Here is a 22,972-nt window from a genome sequence, read left to right as displayed (position 1 = left end):
TGTGCAACGAAGGGGGGGGACTTCGCCCCTCCTCTAACCCCCCGGTTAACTACGTGGGCTAGTCATGGAAAGAATATAACACAACCCAACAAAATTGAACTATTAATATTAGGGATTAATCTTATTTTTCAACCAACAGCCATCCATGCATCATTATCTCATTAGGTCAAAGGCTAGGGTTTTATGCATACATGTTCCTAGGAGGGTTTCATGAAAACAGGCTCCTTCATTCATCATAAACAATCTAGGGTTTCATGGGAATTTTAACAATGTTATGGCATCATGAGGCTAGGGCATGCCACAATGATTTCTTCAAATTTTTTAATTTCCCTAGGGTTGACTTCATTAATGGCTTGACATCATATTGACTTAAGTGATTATAGGGTTAGGGTATCATCACAAAAGGGTTAGGACATTTGCCATCTCCAACAATGCCATATTGACATCAATGAAAACTTTGATCAAGAAGGATTGCCATGATGAAATTAAGCTATGCAAATATTAATGTTGGACTATAATATATAATGATCCAAGATGGTTGCAGAGAGAATGAGAGGGGTTATGCTTCCACTATAAGTAAAGAGGAAAGGGGATCTATGGGAAATAAAATCCTCTATTTCTAAGTGTCAACTTTAGATCACATATCTTTTTTTTGTCAGTTGTCTTAAATAAATCCATCTACCTTATTTGACTTATAAAAAAATCATTTGATATATGAAATACTTTGGTGGGGAAGTCTTTCCATGTAATGAAGCATAGGATGAATACAATAATTAAGGGTAGTGTAAGAGTCCTATATTCTTAATGTCATAAGTAATGTCAATGACCATTTCCTCCAATCCTCTCATTTCCATTCACTCTATCATTCATTCTATCACTCATGTTTATGTTCTAGACTACTTATGTTGTATTCTCCTTTCTTAATCATAACCAATCTAGAAAATAAACCAAGTTTTGTTCTACAAATAGGAAATTGCAAAGCTTAGATGAAATATAATTTGTTGTAGGTGAGCACAGAGGTTAGGAAAATTATGAACTCTTCATCCAATGTGCATTTGTTATTCATTGGATGCTTGAGAGGAAAGTAATAATATGGCAATCAAATCCCATTTTGCATATTGTAGATTGGGCTCTTTTTCCACACTAAATAGTACCAAAAGGAAGAATAAATTTAAGGAATTATTGGGTAGAGAAACAGAAGATATTATTTCGAGCGTGTGGGGCAAAGGAAGAGAGTGCCACAATTGTTTGATGGCTGGATGAAATTACTATAGTTATTTGTAATGGGAATATCATTTGAATATGATATAAAATGGGTTGGATGAGAGAGATAGAGCCCTATAACTTGTTTCATTTGAGCTAATGTCCTCATAGATTGGCTTGGGGGTGGTATCGACACTGGATACATACAATTGGGTGTGAAAGTGATCTTATGCATCTAGTTTCTTAGACTTTCCTCTATTAAAGTATAAGTGTTCTAACGTTGTTTATGAATATGGAAATTTTATGTTACCTTCTTATTGTTCCTTGAGATTTTCCTAGCTGTTTAGGAATTTTTCTAAGGCATCTGAAACCCTGCTTTAGGGCTCAATTTGGCTATTGGACTAGAGGGTGGTAACCTTCAAATATTAGTAACAACTGACTACTTATTTTCATTTAGAAACAACCTACAACATTAAGTTCATAATGCTAGATTTAAAGTGATAAAAACATGATAACATGGTTGAGGATAATTGACAATGGGTTGTGATAAAAAAATGTAATATTCTTAGACTAATGGCCTTTCCATTGGGCATGGAGTCTCAAGTAGCAGAGCACAAGAGTTTGAATTGAACGGTGGAATAAATGAGAAGGACATAAGATATCATACTTAATAGTGAGTAAGGAATTCATTGTTAATTTGAGATGAAGAAGAATGATTTGTTGGGCATAAAATAAAGAATCCAACATCGAGTGTAAGATTTGAGCACAATATGTGAATTGAAGTGACACACTTAATTGTAATCTTAAGAACAACTTTTGAATATATAAAAGGTATAGGAAATGATCACTACTAAAATCCTTTCATTTTTATCATGTAGATGCATAAACAATTTATACATAAACAGAAAATTGAAAGAAATATATCCTTTAATTAGTGAATGCAATACCTAATTGATATTTAGTTTTATATCAAAATTACATAGAATTAATGAGAAAGCTCAACACATAAAAATGAAGAAAGAACAAGACTATACTAGCCATAAGATATGAATCTAATACACCACCCCCTTAGATATAAGAAATTTACAATATATGATAGCCCATCAGGCTTACAATAGAAACATAATCCCTTCTACTGCCAAAAATTATTACTCCCATTCGTTTGACTTGTGCTAGTGTTTTTATGCTTGTCAAATGCAGAGTCGATGCCTAATTTATGGAGCAATTTCTAAAAATAAGCATAAGATAAGATTTTTGAGAGGAATTGAAACCTCTTAGGTTGGCTATTGTTTTCCCTAAAAATAGAAAACCCATTGTTAACATTACTAAGGCTTTTAAGATAAATTTTCTATCATTCATGGGTATATTATTATCATTTCTAACATTGTTGAAATTAAATATTCACAATAAAGGATGTAATATTGATGGGTATGCCACTTGTTTCCACTACCCATTCTTGTTTCCTTCCATTTGGAGGTTAAATTCATATGTAGATTTCCTTCTCAATGATTGTTTTGTCAATGGTCCTTGAAGAGGCACTTAAGATAATACCATCAAATGATTTCATCTTTGTTGTCTATTACTCGTCTCCCTTCTTTTTCAATCAAACAAATTCTCATAAAGGAAAAAAAATCATTGAGGCCCAATGTGGTAAGAGAGAGGAGGGTAGTTTGGTTGGAAGTGAAACTAGACAAATTCACAATGGTTCAGCTGCAATGCATGATAATGTTGATTCTCTGAAATTGTTGAAATACCTGAAGATCTACACCTAAGAAAAGGGTATATCATATTTTTTTGGTAGTCCAGATTTTTTAGTTATGAAATTTAGCTATGGTTTCTAGCTCTTGAATTTCCACCACCATGTGTCTATGAACTCATTACATTGGTGGTTCTTGGGGGTTATCTAGGTGGTTTTGAAGTCATGGGTGCTTGGACCCAACCAAATGCTACCAATAATCTCTATTAAAGATTGGTGGTTTGAATTTCAAACCCTCCCTTTATTAATTTTAGAGTAGGTTGGGGGATGAACCAATACGATTTATTTATCCATCATTTTCCATTATGATACTAGTTCAAGTACTCTGGCTTCAACAACACTACAATATCAACTTCCTTGTATGGAATTCTTGATCTCCATCTTTAAGAACTCTTGGATTAAATGCATGGCTAAGTTGTCGCTACAGTTCAACTCATAAAAGTATCCTTTACTCAATTCGAGGTTTGAATTCATTGGTCTTTCTCTTAGATTCCATAATTATAGATGGATTAGCAATAGAAATTTGTATAATTTTAGTAACATTGAATGAGCGTCGACCATATGATGCAATGACATTAGCATAAACCCACCTAGTTGGGTGCCATAAATGCTTCTAGCCTCTCCAAAAGGTTGAGCTAGCAACTTATGTTTATGCTCAAAAGGAAACAACGAGTTTGTGAAGTCCCTGGTTCTTTCATTAATACAGCTCACTTGTAATTTAGTGATTTTAGAGAAGTGAATGTCTAGTTGGTAACATCCATCATATACATTGTTCCCCTAGAGAGTGTTTTTGTAACAACCCTTGTCAAAATTCCATGTAAAAATTAATAAATGCAAAAATAAGACCAAGTTCATGGGACACGTATTCCAAGCTGAATGTTGGGAAAAACATCCTAGTGAGTGTTCATTCAGTTTATTATGGCTAAAGGAATTTGGAAAAGGCTTTAGAAAGGAAACATGACATTTTTGGCACATTTATTTATGAAAATAATGGAAACTAGGAGAAAAGGAAGGTAAAAGGTCACACGTTGCATGTGAGGAGGAAAATGAAGGAAAATAATGGAAATTGAAGAAAGTAGAGGCCTCATTGATAAAAAGGCTTATGAGGATCAATTGGCAAGAATTTTCTCAGGCTTGGTCAATGTAACCTTTTGTCAATTCGGTTTTGGAGCTCTCATTATATTCTCTCTCTCTCTCATACTCTTGAACACTTAGATTTTTCTTGGAGCACTCTTAGAGAGAGTGGCATACTTGGATGATTGGAGAAAGAAGGCAAAGGAAGAGCAGGAAAGTGCAAGAGGACAATGGGATCAACAACTACAATGATTTTTTCTTGCAAGTGCCTAGTTTCATGTATGTTTTCCTCACTAGTTTTGGCATGCAAGGCATATGCATGTGGTTTATTGGTCATGATCTATCATTGGCATGGAAAATTTATGGGATTGATAGTGGATTTTCCTAGCCTTTCCATTTCTTGGATAGCCATGGTACTATGGGTTTTACTTTTGTTTTCTGGTTGGTTTTCTTGTGCCTTTGGTTATGGGTTAAGTTATTAGTTCCTAGAAGTCTTGGTTGGACAAACACTCTGGAAGCCCTGTAATAGCTTGGGTTGAGTTACTGGTCTTGGAAGCCTTGGTTGGAAAAATTCTCTGGAAGCCCTGTAACAACTTGGGTTGATTTACTAGTCCTGGAAACCTTGGTTGGACATATGCTCTAGAATCCATTGGTGGGTTGAGTTACTAGTCTTGGAAGCCTTGGTTGGACACACACTCTGGAAGCCCTTGGTGGGTTGAGTTACTAGTCCTGGAAGCCTTGGTTGGACAAACACTATGGAAGCCCGACGAAAACTATGGGTTGAGTTACTAGTCCTTGAAGCTGGGTTGGAACAAATGCTTTGGAGCCTTGTATAGCTTGGGTAGAGACCGATCTAGTGATGGTTAGTGATTTCTAACTGTGAGGTGGAATAATTGGTTGAGGGTTGAGGTGGTTTGGCCTCTAGAAGCCATGGTTTGGTTTTTATGGATTTGTTTCATGATATCCCACATTCATGCTTGGAATATGGCACTGGGGTGACTAACTGAAAGAAAGATTTGATTCAGCCTAGTCTACGGTCTGGTGGTTTGTGGAAGTCCCATACCTAGTCAGCCTATGCAATCATCAATAAGATCTCTCTTTCTCCTTGGTATGTTATGCGTAAATATACTTGTTTATATGTGGTTTATATGGCTTTTATATCCTTGACATTTTATTGTTTATATGTTGGTTATGAATGAGTTTTATGACAATGGGAATGTATGGGTCTCATCATGTTTTGGTTAATCACTGAATATACAATGACTACATGGCTTAATATATGGTAATGTAGTTATTGTGATGAGGCATTAATGTTTCTGTCAGACGAGGAAGTAACTCCTCAAAAGAATTCATTTATTTCAATTAGCTTGGTGTTTATTATATACATGAGGGAGAGACTATTAATTTCATCTCTCGGTGACTATTCATATTCTCTATTATTTATTTACATCAATTTCAGTTATTCACCCAATCCTGATGATTAGGTGTCAACATTCCCCCCCTTAATCTGAAGGGATGTTCGTGAGTCCAAGCATCGTTCTGAATCTTTCAAGCTTTTCTCTTCCAAGCACTTTGGTGAAGATGTCTGCAATTTGCTCGTTCGTGGAACAATGGCGGAGATGGATTGTTTTGGCCTCAACATGATGTCGAATCAGATGATATTTAGTATTGATGTGCTTCGTTCGATCATGGAACTTTGGGTTCTTGGCCAACTTTATTGCAGAGGTATTGTCAATCATGAGTGGAGTTGATCGTACTTGTTTTACCTGCAAATCTGCAAGAATTTTCCTGAGCCACACAATTTCTTTTGTTGCCTCAGCTGCTGCCACGCATTTTGCTTCTGTTGTGGAATCTGCTGGAATTGATTGTTTGCATGATCTCTAGGACACAGCTCCTAATCCAAGACTCATAGCATATCCTGAAGTAGATACCCCAGTTTCTTTGTCTCCATCGAAGTCTGAATCAAAGTATCCAATCAAGCTGAAGTCGTCCACCTGTCTATACCTGATTCCAAAGTCTTGAGTTCCCTTCAAGTACCTTAGAACTCTTTTTGCAGTAGACCAATGTCCCTCACAAGGCTTTTGCATAAACCTAGAGAGGATTCCAACAACAAACGAAATGTCTGGTCTGGTAGTAGTTAGGTAGTTGAGACTTCCTACAAGCTGTCTATACTTTGTTGCATCCTTAAATTCTTTTCCTTCAATAGATGTGAGCTTTAAGTTTTGTTCCATTGGAGTAGTAAGAGGATTGCATTCTGTCATGCCAAACCTTTTCAACAGATCTCCAATTTACTTCTTTTGAGAAAGAAATATGGACTTCGGATGTTGAGTTACTTCAATACCAAGATAGTAATGAACATAGCCCAAATCAATCATTTCAAAACTTTTCCCCAATTCCTTCTTTATGGATGCAATGTAGCTTTCATTGTTCCCTGTCATCAAAATATCATCTACATATACCACAAGATATACAACTGTTTTGCCAACTTTCTTGACAGATAAAGTTGCATCATCAAGATCATAATGTTTGAAATTGAGTTTCAGAAGATGATCAATTAGTTTTTCATACTAGGCTCGCAGTGCTTGTTTGAGGCCATACAAGGATTTCACAAGTTTGCATACTTTATGTTCATGTCCTTTCACAACAAATCCTTTAAGCTGGGACAAAAAAACATTCTCTTTTAGATCTCCATTCAAGAAAGTAGTTTTTACATCCATTTGATGGACTTTCCAACCGTTCTGAGCTGCTAGGGCAAAGAGTGTCCGGATGGTAGCCTTTTTAGCTGTGGGGGCAAAAGTATCCTCATAATCGACCCCTTCCTTTTGTGCAAAACCTTTTGACACAATCTTGGATTTGTGCTTTTCAAGTGAGCCATCAACTTTATACTTGTTCTTGTAGACCCACTTGCAGCCAATTGGTTTGGTTCCTAATGGAGGGTCAACCAGCTTCCAAGTGCCATTCTTTATGAGGGAATCATATTCCTTTTGAAACGCTTCTTTCCATTCATCATGAGAAGCAGCTTCTTTGAAGGAAGTTGGTTCAAAATATATAGACAAATTCAATTCACAATCATAAGAAACATCCATATCAACAGGTGAATTAGAGTCATCTACATCACCTCCATTTTGTCGGTTTCAATTTCTAGTTCCTGTCTTTCCAATCTCATCAGGATGAACACTTTCAAGTGTCTTTATCAGCCACTTTTGAGGACCTCTCTTAGATGGTCTAGGTTGCTCCGTTGATTGAGTTGGGACTGGATCAAGATTGAGTCTCCCAATTCTATCAATCACATCACTTAAAGCATCATCTGTTGTTGGAGTCTCATGAAAGGGAGAGAGTTCTTTAGAAGAAGATTCCACATGTTGATCTAGTATCGGAATCCCCCATTCAAGATGTGGAATCTGATTATCAAATTCTTGAAATGATTTTTCATTTGCGAATCTATCCAAGCGATCAAGTTGCCACTCAACAACATTGTCAGTTTTGCATGATTCAAGAAAAATTTCATTTCTAGATACAACAAACTTTTTATTAACTTCATCATAGAGATGGTATGCTTTGGAGGTGTTTGAAAACCCCAGGAAGATACAATTACGACTTCTTGCACCAGGTTTGTTTCTATGTACCTTTGGTATCAAGGCATAACAGGTGGAACCAAAGACCCTGAGATGCTTTACTAAAGGAACGTGCCCATACCACATTTCATATGGAGTCTTGTTTCTAATGGCATTAGATGGACATCTATTCTTTATATATGCAGCACATAGAACAACATCAACCCAAAACATTATGTTTACATTTTTGAAGAAGAGCATGGAGCATACCATATTTAAGATTGTCCTATTCATTCTTTCAGCTACACCATTCTATTGGGGATTATAAGGCACAGTTGTTTGATGTTTGATCCCATGTTGGCAAAGATAGTTTTCAAATTCATTTGATGTGTATTTTTTCCATTATCAATGAGAATAGACCCAATATGAGATTGTGCATCATTTTCAATCCATTTATGAAAGTTTTTGAATGTTTGAAAAGCATCAGATTTGTTCTTCAATAAATAAACCCAACACATTATGGTGTAGTCATCAATAAATGTCATCATATATTTATTTCCATTTGCAGAAGGAATAGGCATTGGACCACATAAATTTGAATGAATGAGTTCAAGTTTTCTATGTTCTCTTGAATGTGAATCATGAAAAGACTGTTTGCTCTGATTTCCTAGAATGCAAGCATCACATTGCTTAAATTTCCTAGGAATTGTAGGCAAACCAACAACACCATTTTTCTTCAACAAGCGGAGGTTGTCATAGTTCAAATGTCCAAATCTATCATGCCATAATAGACTTGATGGAAGTGTACCTTCTTCATAATGAGAATTGTATGAAAAATGTTGTGCACGAGTAGAGGTACCTTGCAGCTTGAGAAGCTTTTCTTCTTCTATTCCCCTCATGACAAGTGAGTGGTCAGATGCTTTTCTCACCTCAATCTTGCCATCAAACATATGAATGGAGTGACCTTGCTGGCGGATGTGGACCAAGGACAACAAGTTTCTCTTCAATTGTGGGAGATATAGAACATGATGCAGAAGGAAGTTTGGAAGACCAGGCAATTTAAGCCTGATTGTGCCAAGCCCTGATGGCTTGATTTTTGATTGGTCTGCAAAGTATACTGCTCCATCAACATTGTCAGTAAATTCTTCAAAAAAATCTTTTCTATGAGTCATGTGGCAAGTTTCTCCTGAATCAAGCAACCAATCATTTTTCCAAGAAGCAAGTGAAGCATTAAATAAATCTTCATTTACTCCAATATTACATTGTGCCACAACATAATGAGCAGATGAGGTGCTTTACCTTTGTCTGTGTCATTATTTTTACCTTTCTGTTGGTTTCTTTGTTGCTCAATTTTGTCCCATGGTAACTTGCATGTAGAGGCATCATGTGATCCATTTCTTTTGCAGCGTATGCAGTGCAAGTCTGACTTTTCTCCTTGAGAGTGTCTGCCCCCCCTGCCTCTGAAATATCTTCCTCTTCCTCTTCGACCACCTCTTCGTCTGGAATAATCTTGAGCATGATTCTTTTCTTTATGAGCAAGGCACACAACCTCTTCAGAAGATTCAGGGGTTGTCTTCTTTCCAAAAGCTTTCTCTCTTTCAACAAATTTTTTCACAAGGGGTTCAAAGGTAATATCTTTGAGATTTCCATTTGGTTGCAATGAATCAAGATAATTGGAGTAAGTAGGATAAAGTGCCTTGAGAAAAGCGATAAGAGTAATATCCAATTCGATGTTAGTGGCTTGGATATCATGCATTATAGATTTTACTTCGGATGCAAGAGCAAGAGGATCATTATTTTGCAATTCAAGAGTGAAGAGTTTAATCATGAGTTGAACAAATTCAAGTGCAGAATGTGAGTCATAGAGTTCTTTTAGCTTTTGTAAGGCTTCCAAAGTAGTTGAAAATGGCGAAATATTGCGGCTCACACTTACAGATGCTGCGATTAATGCATAAGCTTTGCTATTCTTATTTCCCAAATGGAAAGCTCTTTGTCTGAGGTAGGCTGTTCTAGCTCTTTGTCTCCATCTCCAATACACACACCTTTCCACAACTCATTGAAAATGAGGGTGTGTTTTATCATATGGGACCACTTAGGATAGTTCTCTTTTCGAGTAAGAACTATTCCCACAATAGATATGATTGAATGCATACTGTAAAAAAAAACTTCTGTTGGCAAAACAAATCTGTGTACTATAAAATCTGTGTACTATTTTAAAAAAATACTTCTGTTGGAAAAATGTGCTTTTGATGTAAAGAAATAATAGGTCAGGTTCTTGTGCATATGATCATCAAAATATAAATAATCTTTTATATCCCAACCAACACATTAATTGATTTTTACAAGAGCTCAACCCATATGGTTATTGCAGCAGCATTCGACATTCTCCAAAAAACACACACAACCAGTGAGGTTGTGTGGGAAAACAGTATGGCTACCAGTGGAGAGGCAGCGCGCATGTATTAAAATGATGTATTAAAAAAAGTGTATTAAAACCATCCAAAAGCCACAAACCACGATTGCATACACTTATTCAAATACCTCCTGCGCATTTATGTATATTAAACACTGCCTTTTGGAGAAAACCTTTAAATATATATCAGTGTTATATATATCAAATTAGTGGCTTTAAATATATATCAGTGTTATATATACCAAAAATACTGTGCTGCCAGCATGTCAAAAATGGAGGAACCACACCAAAACGGGGTGGATTGCACCACGTTTCCGCTGCACAAGACCATGAGCACCTTCGCACCTTGTGTGTTAGCGATGCACCTTCAATCACAATGCCTCCCGCTCCAAGGCAGTAAGGTATACACAGTAAAATCTGTGTACTGTAACTCTTGCCATACACTGGCCCATTACGGTTTTCTGTGGGAATATTACCACAGTTCAACGCAGCTCCAATCAAAGGTCAAATATAAGAAAGCATTAAAATAAAATGCTTGTGAAAATAAATATGGATGGTGAAGAAGTAATTTTAGAGGAGGAGATCTATTCGTATCAAGCTCTGAGGACTAATGCAGATAGGGTAGTTTCCACCATATTCAACACCTCGATCGAGTTCTTGCCATCCATCCTTGCATTGAAATCAGAGAAGAAGTGCGAGGGATACCAGAGTAGCAGCATTCAACGTTCACACACTAGCATTCAGCGTTCACACACCAGGTCTCTTGACAGAGGGTGCAGATTTGAAAAATGTATATGACACTACCTGGAGCAGGCTTCAGGCAACCAGGCAGAATATAGGCAGGAACCTGACACTAGGAGTTACAAAAAAACTAATTTCGGGAGTTGGCTCTGATACCATGTCAGACCAGGTAGTAACTCCTCAAAACAATTCATTTATTTCATTTAGGTTGGTGTTTATTATATACATGAGGGAGAGACTGTTCATTTCATCTCTCGGTGACTATTCATATTCTCTATTATTTATTTACATCAATTTCATTGATTCACCCAATCCTAATGATTAGGTGTCAACAGTTTCTTAGTGATTCTCAGATAATTATGAGATCCCTATGCTTAGATATGTTGTTTAAACCTGTAGATTGCATCTTTGTGACATGTTTGACGAAATGCCTGTCATGGCCAGTAGGGGTCCAATCAAGTCCTTGTTCAAGTAATTACATTTCTATCATTATTTTGATGTTATCTTTCATTTATGGAAATGCCATTGAGTTCTCGGCAGTGACCTGGGCTATAGGCCTGAAAATTGGCACAAATCCTGGAATCGCAAGCACAACACTGGGGAAAAAAAGTCCCCAAAATCTCCCTTTCCCTTGTTGTGGGAGCTTCTGGAGCCTCCCAGATGCACCCTTGTCCATATCAAGGGAGCGTCCATGGGTTTGATGCACTAAAACATCAATTGATATTAGGGGTTGGTTACCTGAGTGGTTGGGATGGCTCCTGGGAGTTTTGTTGCTAGTGTGGAAGGTCCATTGGTGTTCTGCAAGTTCCACTTCCTTAACTGACACGTAGGGAGTCGATTCATATCATAGTAAATTCTCATCACATGTTTACCCTTTTTGGCCAGTTACTTGGGTATATGTGGGAGGAGGGTGTTACAGAGTGGTATCAGAGCATGGTTCAACACTTGGACTGGACAGGAAAAATGAATTTGTCATGCATGCATGTAGGTTGTATATGTACTTTTTATTTATGCATGGTAGTGGTCACTGTTACAGTTGTGTTTCCATGTGCAAGTTGATGATTTTGTTGTTGGGATGTGTTAGTCATGAATGCATGTCGATTGTATATGCATTTGTTATGCATGTCAGTGTATATATGTTGTTATGCATGCATTATTATGGGCATGGTTTCCATGCATGAGGTCATTGTAGGCATTTCAGGTCATCGTGATGTAGTTGGTATGTTATGATGTTGATGTGTTGTATAAGGTACAACAAGAAATGTAGACTATTATAGCAAGGTTGCAACACTAGAATTTGGGGTAAGAGCGGATCGCCATGCATGTTCATATGTTTGGAATGAAGGTATGTGATTCATGGTTGTTGTAAGAATTAAGGTTACTTATATGTTTTTAATTCTATTATTATTATGGTTACACATATGATAAATGCTAGTTAATCAGTGTAGTCATATACACATGTGTCATATAGTCATGAATGGTAGTAACTTGTGGTTGTATGCATTGTTTTTGTTGTTTTATGCTAGTTAACTTGATGATTAATGTTATATGTTAACTTTTGGTTAGATCGATGATTATGTTATATGTTGTTGATGAGCATGCTATACATTAACTTATTGTTGTTATATGTTAGTTGACTTGATGATTAGGGTTATATAATTAATATCTTGATGATTATGTATCATGCTAAATTGGATTGGCCTATGAAGATGGTTAAGGTTATGACATTTAGATATGAGTAGACTTATTTGTGACATTGTGTTGTACTAATCTAGACTGATTGTATGTATGTGATTGTTATGCATGAACGACAAATGTTTATGAGCTTATGATGTGAACATGTTAGTTATTTATTGTTATGGATATCATGATTTTATTTGCATTTGAGCTAATGTGTTGTGAAGTTATATCATTCTTACTAGATTGATTGTGTAGACAAGATAGCCTCCCTTGAGATACATTAAGGTATGAGCCTTCTTATGTCATCTATTTTGTGCTTGGATGTTTTATTATGTCATTTATTTGGTATTTGAGTGTTGGTATCTATTATGTCATCTATCTATTGTTGAATGTTTAGTTAATCACATGATATGAGGATGTGTCTATAAGATTGCATCAAGAAATGATCTTGTTTTAATATGGTTTTACTCACACATATGTGTTGAGATAACTGACATATACTTGAGTGTAATAGGTGACAGTTGTAGCATTATGTCTAATCACTCTGAGTTGACTATGGATTATGACATGATTTTTAGTCTTGGTAATGGTTGATTTCAAATTGATAGATACAATTGTCTTGATATTTGGAACATGTGGTTGACATGTGTGACAAGGGTAACATGCTTTGCATTAGTATGACAAGGTAAGGTAACTGGTATGTTGTTATGGTTACTTATGTACTGACAGTTATGTGTTTATGGCAGTATCATGTAGGGGATTGCATGAAAAAAGATATTGCCATGAAATCTTAAAGAAGTCTCAAGTTGAGATTTCACTTGGAGGCATTGGGAATCATGGGGATGGAGTCATGGTGTCTATTTCTAGTTTTGCGCTTTCGGTATTTTTGATTTGGTTGTGCTTGATTTCATCCTTGTTATGTCTGGTGCAATGCCTTGTGACTTTGTTTGTGGTGTCGTATTGTTATTGGTTTTCATGGTTTTCTTATTGTTTGTTTCTTGTTTTGCCTTTTATGTTTTGAGTCCTGGGAATTGGTTTGGGAAAGAGGAAATTTAATGGACTTCGGGGAGAGTTGTGTGTTACCCAACAGGTGATTTAAGACACGGATGAAGCTCAGTGCATGTATAAGGGTAGTTGAACGCAAACATATGAAAACTAGTTGGATTGATTGGGTCCATTGAGGTAAATGGACAGTGATAGGACAATCATGATAAAGGTAACATAAAGGGTAAAGTAAATGGATTTGAGGTTTCAAATGCCTTGGCTATGTTGGGAACTTTTTTCTCAATATTGTGCATGTTGTGCATGAATAAAGGAAGTTTTCTTAACCTTGGACTTATGATATCTAGTAATAATGTTTTGATCATGATTGGTTTATGCTAATGTTTATATGCATATATGTATGTATGTATGTACATTGTTATCAAACAGGTTCATCAAGGATCATGATTGTTTTATGTTGATGTTTATATGTATACATGTATGTATGTATGTATGTTGTTGTATGACAGCGTCACCAGGGATCATTCTTGTGGAGAAATGATTGCTTATGCAGGTGAATGACATGGAAAGGTTCCTGGTTTATGAGGAATCAAGCGGGAAGAGTAGTCATGACAAATATATGAGGTCAACATCATGTGGATATTAATTGATATTGTATGCTTGTATTATGCCTATGTTTATGTTATGTCAGGTAACGCTGAAGGATACATCAGTGGAATGAAAACAATGCGCTTTGCAGCATGCAAGGATAAACATGGATGGCAGAGAGACACTGAAAGCAAGGTTGCTTGGTAGAGGCAGTATGGTTTTGGATGTGCAGCGATATTGTTGTGTATATGTTGTGCATGTTGTATATATAGTGATTGTACCTATGGTGATGTGTAATGTTGTATATGTAGTATTGTGTACATATGATGTTGTATGCTTGTTGTATACATGGTGTTGTGTGTATATTACATATGCAATGCTGGGTATAGATGGTGCTATGCACATGTTGGATATGCAGTGCTATGTACATATCATACTGTGCGCATGATGGATATGTGGTGTTGTGTGCATATGCTACTGAGCATATGTTGGATATGCAATGTTGTGTACATATGATGCTATGTACATGTTGTATATGCAGTTCTATGTATATATGGTGTTGTGTACATGATTGTACATGTGGTGCTGTGTGTAGGGGGTGTTGTGTACATGTCGTACATGTGATGCAATGTACATGTGGTGTCGTGTACATGTCGTGCATGTGGTACTGTGTACATGTGGTATTGTGTACACATTGTACAAGTGGTGCAGTGTACATCTGGTGTTGTGTATGTGTTGAGCAGGTGGTGTCGTGTACATGCGATGTTGTGTATAGGTGGTACTGTGTACATGTTGTACATATGGTACTGGTGTACATGTGGTATTGTGCACAAGTCGTACATGTTGTTTTGTGGGCATGCAGTACTATGTATGTGCAATGTGTAGTCATGGTATTGTGACATGTGTATTCGTTGTGATGTACTCTGCGTACATATATGTATTGTGGTGTACATCGAGTGTAGGTGTATGTATTGTGTTGTGGTGTACACCAGATATAGGAGTATGTATTGTGTTGTGTTGTACACTGAGTGTAGGTGTATGTGTTGTATGTCAAGTGTAGGTGCATGGCATTGTATGTCGTGTGCAATTATATGTGTGTGATTTACACTGTGTATGTGTACATGGTTGAAGAGAAGGAACTAGGTGTTTGTCACGTGTGGAAACCAATCCAGTGTACGTACAAAATAAAGACAAAGGTAGAAGGTAAGGATTGATTAAAGGATTAAGTATCAATATTTTATTTCAGTTTTATTATGCATGTGATTTATGATTCTGGTCTATAATGATTACATGTGATCTATGATTCTAGTTTATGATGGCTACATGTGATTTATGATTTTGATCTAAGATGGTTGTGTTTTGAGCTAACTTGATGTGATATGTTTATACATGATGATTTGGTCAAAGATGCTAGTTTGACTTGTTGTGGAAGAAATCGAACAAAATTGCAAGTATACTTTATTGATGGGCCACCAATGAGGTATGATTTGAATTTATTTCAATTTATTTTGAATCTAATGGGGATTGTGTGCTTGGTACAGGAAAGCATGAAATGCCTGGTTGGGTGGTCGAAACCGATGACAAGCATTAGCAAAAACAACAAAAGGAATTAGAACATGCAACAATATGCTGGTAAAGCATTCAGGAAAAGGGCCATTGTGGGACACTAGTACCCAATAGTTCCATTAATTTCCATGAGCATGCTATGACCGGTATGATGGTTTAAGGCTGGGATATGCCTTTTTTTTTGGACCTTCCGAGGGATGAACTCCCCGAGGATGGGGGTGCCAACGAAACTTGGAAGGTGTGTGACTGCATGGAAGGGGTTAATCGGATCACCCGAGGGACTATGTAGCAGAGATGCAAAGGTTGGGGAATGGATTGGTTTTTGTCATTAGCATTGCCAGATGCAATCAGATGCACATTGGGAGTGTGCCTGGAACAATGAGTCGGTAACTGTTCACTGGGATGGCAAGTGGCACAAGGTTGTAGCGCTGGATATTGGATGCAAATTTGACTTTGACAGTGGATTCTGGACTTCCTGGGAAGGAGGTGAATCCTGGTACTACTTTTGAGGGTGGGGGTGTGAGCCTCTAGATTCCCTTGTTGATTGATACATGCATCATATCCTTTTATTTTCTTGATGAGAAAATGTGCATATATGTATACCATTGTAAATATTGTATCGAGATGGATTTCTAAATATCCATAGACAATATGGTTATTTGTTGGTTGAAGCAAATATGTATAAGTATACGTGGTTGTTATTGTAAATACCATAATGAGATGTGTTATAAAGCTCCAGTAAATGATGTGTTTGTCATGTTTCAGAAATGGTCATTGTAAATACTTCAACGAGCTAAGTTATAAATCTACATGGAAAGTATGTTCAGTTGCAATGGTCTTGTTGGTTATAGGTGTCATTGAACATTGAGGATGGTGTTCCCCTAAGGGGGAGGGTTCTGTAACAACCCTGGTCAAACTTCCATGTAAATTTTAATAAAGGAAAAAATAAGACCAAGGTCATGGGACACGTATTCCAATATAAATGTTGGGAAAGAAATCCTAGTGGGTGTTCATTCGGTTTATTATGGCTAAAGGAATTTGACAAAGCAAATGAAAAAGGGTTTGTCAAGGCAAAATGGCATTTTTGGCACATTTATTTTTGAAAATAATGGAAATTAGGAGAAAAGTAAGGTGAAAGGTCATTGGTTGGATGTGAGAAGGAAAATGAAGGAAAATAATGCAAATTGAAGAAAATAGAGGCCTCATTGATAAAAAGGCTTCTGAGGATCAATTGACAAGATTTTTCTCAGGCTTGGTCATTGTAACCTTTTGTCGATTCAGTTTTGGAGCTCTCATTCTATTCTCTCTCTCTCATACTCTTGGACACTTAGAGTTTTCTTGGAGCACTCTTGGAGAATGTGGCATACTTGGATACTTGGAGCAAGAAGGCAAAGGAGGAGCAAGAAAGTGCAAGATGAGATCAAGATCAGCAACTACATCGGGTTTTTCTTGTAGGTACCAAGTTGCATGTATGTTTTCCTCACTAGTTTTGGCATGCATGACATATGCATGTGGTTTATTTATCATGATCTGTCATTAGCATGAAGGATTTCCTGGATTGACAGTGGATTTTCCTAGCCTTTCCATTTTTTTGATAGCCATGGTGTTGTGGGTTTTACTTTTGTTTTCTTGTTGGTTTTCTTGTGCCTTTGGTTGTGGGTTGAGTTATTAGTTCCTGGAAGCCTTGGTTGGAAAAACGCTCTGGAAGCCCTCTAATAACTTGGGTTGATTTGTTAGTCCTGGAAGCCTTAGTTGGACAAACGATCTGGAAGCCTTTCAACAACTTGGGTTGAGTTAATAGTCTTGGAAGCCTTTGTTGGAAAAACAATTTGGAAGCCCTTGGTGGGTTGAGTTACTAGTCCTGGAAGCCTTGGTTAGACAAACGTTCTAGAAGCTCGACGACAACTATGGGTTGAGTTACTAGTCTTGGAAGCTAGGTTATAACAAACGCTGTGGAGCCCTGGACAACTTGGTTAGCGACTGATCTGATGATGGTTAGTGATGTACGACCGTGAGGTGGAATCAATGGTTGAGGGTTGAGATGGTTTGGCCTCTAGAATCCCTAGTTCATTTTTGATGGATTTATTTAAGGATATCCCAAATTCATGCTTAGAATATGGAATGAGGGTGATTGGATGAAAGAAAGATTTGGTTCAACCTAGTCTACGATCAAGTGTTTTGTGGAAGTCCCATACCTGGTCGACCTATGCAATCATCAATAAGAGCTCTCTTTATCCTTGGTATGTTATAGGTAAATACACTTGTTTGTATGTGGTTTATATGGTTGTTATATCCTTAACATTTTGTTGTTTATATGATGGTTATGAATGAGTTTTATGACAATGGAAATGTATGGCTCTCATCATGTTTTGGTTAATCACTAAATGTACAATGAATATATGGCTTAATAGATGGTAATGCAATTATTGTGATGAGGCATCAATGCTTCTTAGTGATTCTCAGATAAGTATGAGACCCCTATGCTCATATATGTTGTTTAAACATGTAGATTGCATCTTTGTGACATGTTTGACGAAATTCCTGTCATGGCTAGTAGGGGTCCAGTCAAGTCCTTATTTAAGTAATTACATTTGTATCATTATTCCATTGTTATCTTTCATTTCTAGAAGTGTCATTGAGTTCTGGGCAGTGAGCTGGGATCTGAGCCTGAAAAAGTGGCACAAATCCTGGAGTCACATGCACAACACTAGGGGAAAAGGTACCTAGAAGCTCCCTTGCCCTTGCTATGGGAGCTTTTGGAGCCTCCCAGATGCACCCTTGTCCATATCAAGGGAATGTTCAGGGGTTTGATGCACTAAAACATCAATTGTTCTTAGGGGTTGGTTACCTGAGTGGTTGGGATGGCTCCTGGGAGTTTTGTTGTTGATGTAGAAGGTCTGTGTGAGGTGTTCCGCTGATTACCCTTCCTTAACTGACACATAGGGAGTTGAATCATATCATAGTAACTTCTCGTCACATGTTTACCCCAGTTGGATGGTTACTTGGGTAGATGTGGGAGGAGGGTGTTACAGTTTCTATCTTGAATGGTATGTTATCTTGAAGAACACTAAATAAAAAATTATAAACCAAACTTCTAAAAGATGACAATATTTTCAACAATGTCATGAGGGGAAAAAACTTCATGAAACACTTCCAATATGATGTGATAGAGTAGGTGTTGAATGATAACTAAAAGAATTTTTTTGGGCTAGGAATCATAATCACCATTTCACCATGCTTGTCCCAACCACTTAGTTATTGTTAACTCCCGATGAGAAGAAAACTAGAAGTAGACATTCCCCCCGAGTCTTATACTTGGCTGCAATATTGAAGAATGATCTAGTACACCTATGGTAGAAGGGATATCATACACTTGTATGAGAGCTTGATTTTTTTGCACACAACATCACAAGGTTCCTATACATTTCCCCAATTGCAACAAGTCATTCTTAGATATTTCACCTCCAACATTACGATTAGGAAAAAAATTTGATGATTTTTTTTATATTGAACAAGGTAGAGAAAAACTAGATTAAAAATTTAATATGATAGGAAAATGACAAGTTTGCGCAAATGTTGTAGAAAATAAAAAAAAAATGATTTTGTCATTTTATGCTACAATATTTTGCTCTAATTGGGGAAATTACTTCCCTACTAGGTGCTAATAACATGCAAACCACATGACTTTTTTCCATTCTTCTGATAATTTGTCCTTATACTTGTTAATCTCTGACTATACCTATATTCATTGAAACCAACTCTATGTTTTTTTTTTGCCCATTTATTCATCACTAAAAAAAATTGCACATGCAAACTGAATGAGTTAGAATTATCTTCCAACATGCTTTGAATGGATACGAAAATCTCTTAGCAGGATTATGTACACTTGAAGAAATTTATTTAAACGTTTATGTGTAGGATATATACATGTGTATATAAAAAATTCATTAGGGAATGGATTTTTGAATGGTGAACTTGATTGTTGTTGCTATCTCATGAAGAAAATGACTTGGTCTCACACTTTGAAGATGCCTTTGTTCTTGCTACTTCTTAATTGCTTCACATTCTTGACGTAATCATATGATTCTTGTTCCTAATTTGAAGATGCCTTTGTTCTTGCTTCTTCTTAACTGCTTCACATTCTTAACGTAACCATATGCTTCTTGTTCCTCGTCATTACTCCTTCTTGCTCCTATTATCTCGCCCTTAGATCATGCAATCAATTTCATATACTCAATAATGTTTTAGGTTCTCCTTTTGAAGTCACATTAGTGGAAAGAATTTGAAATACCTATCCCTAACTTGTTTCTTAGATACTCAAATGGTTCTATTGCAAGAGGCTTTGTAAATATATATTCTATCTTTTCTTTTGTGGGTATGTACTCCATTTTCACTGTTTGCTCAACCACTTGTTCTCTGAGAAAGTGGTCATTTACAGGGATATGTTTAGTCTTTGAATGAAGCATAAGATTTTTTGAAATGCTTATTGCACTTGTATTGTCGCATTTGATAGAGATAGGCTCACTGAAATTTACCTTCATATCCTGAAGTGTCTGCTTCATCCACAACACTTGTGTGCAACAAGCTGCAACTGCTATGTATTCAACTTTTGCTATAGATAGAGAAACTAATGTTTGTTTCTCACTTAACCATGCCACCAAATACTCTCCTAGGTAGAATGCACCACTACTTGTACTTTTTCTGTCATCCACATAGTTGGCCCAATCCACATATGTGTATGTTGTCAATGTAAAGTCCGTCCCTTTTAGATACCATATACCATAGCATGTAGTCCCTTTCAAGTATTGAATATCCTTTTTGTTGCTAACATATGACTTTGTTTGGGTGTTGATTGATATGTTTCTACTAATCCAACTACCAAAATTATATCTGGTCTAAAAGCTGTTAGGTATAGCAGGCTTCCTATCATACATCTGTAAATTTTTTGATCCACATCGGGTGACTCATCATCTGTACATAGCTTACATTCAGTATCCATGGAGGTTGAGACATGTTTATAGTCTTTAGTTTGGAACCTTTTCAACATATCTCTTAGGTATTTCTCTTGAGAAATGAATATGCCTCCGACCTTTTATAGTATTTGAATTCCTAAGTAGAAGGTAAGCTCTCTAATCATTGACCTCCCGAACTCAAACCTCATCCCTTCAACAAATCCTTTTACTAGACGATCTTTATTATTACCACACATTATTTCATCCACATATACCACCACAATTAATAATTTATCTCCATCAACCTTTATGTACATATTACTATCAATGCCTCCTCTCTTGAAACCTTGTTTCTGAAGGTACTTGTCCAGTTTAGAGTACCACACTCGTGGTGCTTGTTTAAGACCATAACATGCTTTCTTTAATCTGTAGACATAATTAGGGTTATATGATAATGCAAAACCTTCAGGTTGTTCCATATAGAATTATTCCTCAAGATCACCATTCAGGAAAGTAGACTTCACGTCCATTTGGTATACCTTGAAATCATTATAGCACGAAAAGGCCAAAAACATCCTCATTGCCTCCAGTCTTGTGATTGCTGCAAAAGTATCTTCATAATCAAGACCTTCCACTTGTGAGTAACCCTTACACACTAGTATGGCTTTGTTTCTAATAGTTTGACCCTATTCATTCATCTTATTTTTGAATACCCATTTTGTGCCAATGATATTCTTTTCGACAGGTCTTTCTCTTAGTTCCCAAGTCTCGTTCTTATCAATTTGGTCTAACTCCTCGTTCATAGCATCTAAACAAATTTCGTTACTTGCCTCATCAAAATTCTTTGGTTCCATATGTGACAACATAGCTATATGAGCTTTTTCAAATTTTTCTACTAGTTGCCTCCTTGTTTGTACTCCTTCACTTTTATCTCCAATAATTCATTTTTCTTGATGATCCTTTTGAGGGTGTCTTGAGGGTAATTTTGAATGAGTCTTTGTATCTTCTAATTCTTCATCTTTTACTTGATTCTTCTTTTACATATTTCAATATGTTTTGTTTCCGTTTTCTATTCTTTTGTTTAAGCCTTTCTATTTCATCCAGGGCACTGATCAACTCCCCCTCAAGATCTATCTCACCTTCCTCTTCCTCTTCATATTCCAAGAAATCTTTTACAAGTTCTTCCGAGGCCATCAACATGAATTCACTGATTCCAACTTCACTAGAGGATTCATTGGAGCTTTTAGATACACTGTTGTCTTCTTGAGCATAAAAGATTTTCCTTTTAAACTTTCTCTCTTTCTGCATTTTATTAGACTTGTTCTTCTCTTTCCCTTTAGGTTTATTTTATTCTTTATTATAAGAACATTTTGAAGCATAATACCCTATTCTTCCACAAGTAAAAAACTTAAATGGAAGTTTTCCTTTGTAATTACATGTGCCTTTCTTCAACCTTCTGACAAATTTTGCTTCTTCTTCATCAGAACCTGAGCATGAACATTCCTTTTGTTCTATGAGCTTGTCTGCCTTGAAATCTGCCTCTCTAGTGACTGCCTTTCCTTTTGGAATTATCATCTCATATGTTGTCAAAGAGCCAAGTAGTTGATCCATTTTCAAAGTCTCAAAGTTTGTTGTCTCTTCAATAGTTGAAACCTTAAGTTTTAATTTAGAAGGTAATGACCTGAATATTTTCTAAACTATTACACTTTCTTTGATCCTTTCTCTTAGACTCATCATGATATTTATGACTTCATCAACTCTTAAAAATAGTTTAGCTATATCTTCATCTTCATTCATTTTTAAGGTCTCAAACTATGTTATATACACTTGTAATTTGGCCATCTTTACCTTTTTATCTCCTTCATGAATATTTTCTAATTTAACCCAAATATCATTGGCTGTATCACAATGCATTACTTTGATAACTTAAGACTCACATAGACCACTCAGAAGTGCATTCATAGCTTTTTCATTAGCTATAAAATTCAGTTTGGAATCTTTGTCACTAGTTGTTTCCTTTGGTTCTTCATACCCTACCATCACAACATCCCAAAATTCTACTCCTAGAGATATTAAATATGTCTTCATTTTCACTTTCCAAAAGACATAGTTTGCACTAGTAAAGAGAGGGGCTTTATTTGTTGAGCATCCTTCTTGACTAGCCATTTTACCGTCTTAGGACCTCTTTCCAATTGTTAGACTGCCACTGAAGAAACTTGATTCTGATACCAAATGATATTTACGTTTGGAAATTACTGAGAGGGGGGGGGGGGAATTAGTAATTTAAGACTTTTCTTTTTTCTCAACTTAATTTTCTTCTTATGAAGCTAAAAATTTATGTATATGCTTCATTATTATTGGACTTCTTTTTCAAGTGTTAGAGAAAGAGATTTTCAGATATACTTATCAATAATTCAAGCACACAACATTCGAGAACCAACAC

General features: G+C 36.4%; 1 pseudogene; it reads right to left on the bottom strand.

Annotated features, from left to right (window-relative positions):
- Positions 1–3,407: 3,407 nt before the first annotated feature.
- LOC149175194 (polypyrimidine tract-binding protein homolog 3-like) lies at positions 3,408–19,055 on the bottom strand (annotated as a pseudogene).
- Between the last annotated feature and the right edge of the window lie 3,917 nt (positions 19,056–22,972).

This window comes from Pinus tabuliformis, chromosome 4_1 (genome assembly GCF_031772625.1).
Source record: "Pinus tabuliformis cultivar Carrire ecotype Pingquan chromosome 4_1, CPIR1, whole genome shotgun sequence".
Taxonomy (NCBI): domain Eukaryota; kingdom Viridiplantae; phylum Streptophyta; class Pinopsida; order Pinales; family Pinaceae; genus Pinus; species Pinus tabuliformis.
Note: the sequence above shows the minus strand (reverse complement) of the source record. Positions and strands in the feature narration are given on the sequence as shown.